Here is a 4,515-nt window from a genome sequence, read left to right as displayed (position 1 = left end):
GCTATCATAAATTGTGCTGCTATGAACATTGGGGTGCATAGGTTCTTTGGGATTGATGTTTCAGGGTTCTTAGGATACAATCCTAGCAGTGGAATTGCTGGGTCAAAAGGCAGGTCCAATTTTAGTTTTCTGAGAAAATTCCATACTGTTTTCCATAATGGTTGTACCAGTCTGCGATCCCACCAACAGTGAACTAGGGTCCCCTTTTCCCCACACCCTCTTCAACATTTGTTGTTTATTTGCTTTGTTTATGATGGCCATTCTGACCAGTGTAAAGTGGTATCTCATTGTGGTTTTAATTTGCATCTGTCTGATAGCTAGTGATATTGAGCATCTTTTCATGTGTCTCTGGATCCTCTGTATGTCCTCCTTAGAGAAGTGTCTGTTCAAAGCCTTCACCCACTTTTTAATTGGGTTGCTTGTCTTCTTAGAGTGGAGTTATGTAAGTTCTTTGTATATTTTGGAGATTAACCCTTTGTCTGAGGTATCATTGGCAATTATGTTTCCCATACAGTTGGTTGTCTTTTTATTTTAATGCTGTTTTCTTTAGCCGTGCAGAAGCTTTTCATTTTCATGTTTTTATTACTTCTTCCATAGTAGTCAAGAAATAGGTCTAATGTTTTCTAGATCCTGGCTGCAGTGGGAAAATCTGTACTGATTTATTATCAAGTACTAAGTTGGATATTTTTAAGGATATTATTTATATTGTTTAAGATGTTCCTGTTTCTGGTTTGATGCATTTTATATCACTAGGTTTTTTCTATTTTTATTTAAATCAAGAAGTTTGTTCAGTCTTTATAAAGATTGGCATTATTTCTCTTCTGAAGGGTAGATATCTGAATTATATTATCTTTCTTAATAAAAAATATTTTTAAAAATTTTAATAAAATATCCTTTTGTCATGGTTCACTATAATTTTATTTATATGTAGTTTATATTATAATGTGTTTATAGAATTTAGAATTCAGAATAATTATTTATGTTTTTTTTCCTAAATGTTTTGTTGAAGTATAAGATGTATACCAAAATTGGACAACTTGGTGAATCTTAACAGTGTGACATGTCCATGTAACCAACATCCAGAGCAAGAGACACAATGTTACCAGTAGCCCCAGAAGCCCTCCTTGGGCTCCCTTCCAGCTACTGTCCTCCCTCCCTGCCACTCAGATCATCTCTGTGTCGACTTCTGACTCCATAGATGAGCTTACTACTTCTCAACTTCATATAAATGAACTTTAATTACACAGTAGGTATATAGTATCCAATATACCACAATTTACAGATCTATTTTACTTTGGTGGATATTCGGGTTTCTAGTTTTGCTCTATTTTTAATAGTACCTCCACAAACATTATTGTACACATTTTGCTAAGTGTATATAAGAATTTTTGCCAGGTATGTATCTAGGAGTGGAATTGCTGAATCAGATGGTGAGTGTATATTCAGCTTTAGTAGATAATTTAAAAAATATTTTTCTAAGTGGTTATAACCACCAGCATTATTTGAGAGTTCCAATTGTTCACATACTCACCAAGATTTGGTATGGTTTCTCTTTTACATTATAGCCATTCTAATTAGTGTGTAGTTATATCTCATTGTGGATTTTTAAAATATATTTTATCGATTATGCTATTACATTTGTCCATTTTCTCCCCTTTATTCCACTCCACCCTGCAGCAGGGCCTCTCAGCTATATTCCCACTCCTTAGCTCATGTCCATGAACGTGGGATCATGTCATACATATAAGTTGTTTGGCTTTTCTGTTTCCCATACTATCCTGAACTTCCCCCTGTCTATTTTGTACCTACCACATATGGCACTTATTCCCTGTACCTACTCCTTTATTCCTCTCCTTCCCTGCCTGCTGATAGCTCCCATGTGATCTCCATTTCTGTGATTTTGTTCCTGTACTAGTTAGTTTGTTTTTGTTTTTGATTTTTAGGTTCAGTTGTTGATAGTTACGAGTTTGTTGTCATTTCACTGTTCATATTTTTTATTTTCTTTTTTTCCTTAGATAAGTCCCTTTAACACTTCATAGAATAAGGACTTAGTGATGATGAACTCTTTTAACTTTACCTTATCTAGGAAGCACTTTATCTGCCCTTCCATTCTAAATAAAGCTTTGCTGGATAATCTTGGATGTAGGTCTTTGCCTTGAGAGGTCACAGAGGGAACAATGCTGCTTGCTCGGCTCTCTGCTGGCTTTCAGTCACCTCCTCGGCTACCCACAGGCAAATTGGGTCCTTCTGGTGCTGATTCCCAGATGGGTGGTTTTGTGTATGTTCTAGGACCCAGTGGGTCTCTCCAATGAACTCTCCTGTAAGGCTTGGAGTTTCTCCTACTGCTGCCTCAACCCTCACAGATATTTTCACTCAGAGATTGTGAGTCTTTATTGCCCCATGCTAGAGCCCTGGGTCATTCAGTCTGTCTAGCTCCCCAGTTGTTCCTCCCAGTTTATCCTCACACAAATGTGGGACCACCCGGTTCACCAGCCACTACCTTGCTGTGAGTCCTCTGTTCCCAGCTGCCTGTCTCCCCCCCTCCTACGAGTCAGGGTGAATGTTTCTTCATTAACTCCTTGGTTGTCAGAATTCCATACATTTTGATTTTCTGGCAGTTCTGGTTGTTTTTCTTTTTAAATTTGTCGTTGTCCTTCTGTTGGTTATGCCAGGAGGTACAGTATGTCTACCTACACCTCCATTTTGGCCAGAAGTCTCCTAGATATCAGAATAATTTTTTACTTGCAATATGTCACATATGTACCATTTTGCTTAGATATAACTTTATAACTTTTACTAATTTAAGAAAATGGTCAGTCATATTTAAGAATATGACTCCCTATTATGATAGGGAGTCATATGTATGATGGAAATTATGAGTTTCTTAAAAGATTTAGAGACACTGCTTAAACTGTTGAATTTTATAACTACTATTTAGGTAATAATTTATTAGGTATTACATTAGAAAATATTTCAAACAGCTTTTGTAGCCTAGATAAAGACATTTATTTATTTAGTGTATATCTTAACATTTCAAAATTAGATTCTTGATTTTTAAAAATATATCCTACATATATGTATATGTCTATATCTATATCTATGTATAATTATTCTCCCTCAAATATAATCTCATGTAATAATGAATACACCTATATTTATGGCTCTTATTGGGGAATATGTTCTCTCCATGATAAAAACACTATTCAGCATTTATACTTTCTATCAGTCAAGGACATAGCATTTAACAACCATATTTCATTTCCCTTTCATTAAATTCATCTTAATTCATCTGTCTACTATTAAATAATTTATAACCCTCATTTCTATTTTTAAGGGATCTGTTTAAACTATTTAACATTCATAAAGTAATTTTTTTCTTAGCAATAATCATGTGGATAACTTTTGAGTTAATGACCCTGTCCTAATCTAGAATATTTTGAAATATTTAGCATAGTTTTTCTTAACAGCAGAGAAAATATTAAATTGTTGAATTTTTTGGCCAATAACCAATGATCAATCTTAATATGCTAGTACCTTATAGTGGGCACTATGTCTTTTCTCACTAGAGTTTATTGCTACAGCTCTATAATCTTTTTTTAGTTGAAAATTTTTATTTTAATTGTTGTTCAAGTACAGTTTTCTGTCTTTTACTCCCACCCAGCCCAACCCCACAATGCTCCCCACCTTCCTTCCATTTCTACCCCCCTCCTAATTTTTGTCCATGTATCCTTTATACTTATTCCTGTAAACCCTTCTCCTTTTCCCCTGAAATTCCCTCCCTTCTCCTTTTTGAGTCACTGTCAGCCTGTTCTCTATTTCAGTGTCTGTGGTTATATTTTTCTTGTTTGTTTGTTTTGTTGTTTAGGTTCCTGTCAAAGGTGAGATCATATGGTATTTGCCTTTCACCATCTGGCTTATTTATAATCTATTTGATGTTTAGAATTACTGCATTATGGACAAATAATTTTGCATTGCTTAAAATTAGCCTTATTAAATATTTATATTATTTTATTAAATTAAGAGGTATATTGATTTGAAAAGATTATAGGGGCTATGTAGGTAATTTTTAAAATACTAACATATAGACCTTTTGAAAATTTAGTAACTTTCAATTGTAGTTTAAGTCCTGTGCTTTGAAAGTTTTGATTATTTGTCTTCTACTTATTAATTTTCCAGAGTCAGCTTTGCTTCTTGCAGCAACTCTTCTGCCCTGTAATAAATTACCCGCTCTAAGAAAAAAATTTGCTAGTTTTATAAGAAAAATCAGTATAGTATATAATTATTTCCTGACTTGCTAGCTAATCCTAGAAAAGTAAAGGGTTATACACTCCAACTGATGGATGCCACATACATTAAGTGCAGGCTTTAAGCACAGACATTTCATGAGTTATTTTATTTTCCATAAGTTTATAGTTAAAATTCTACCTCTTTTAATGACTGTTTTATGCAACACTATGCAAAAGTTGGGATACTTTTCAAAATACTGAATTTAGACCAAAATAATTATCAATACCA

The sequence above is a fragment of the Sturnira hondurensis genome, unplaced genomic scaffold (assembly GCF_014824575.4).
Source record: "Sturnira hondurensis isolate 20B ecotype Veracruz unplaced genomic scaffold, ASM1482457v3 Scaffold0003201, whole genome shotgun sequence".
In the NCBI taxonomy this organism is placed as follows: Eukaryota; Metazoa; Chordata; class Mammalia; order Chiroptera; family Phyllostomidae; genus Sturnira; species Sturnira hondurensis.
Note: the sequence above shows the minus strand (reverse complement) of the source record.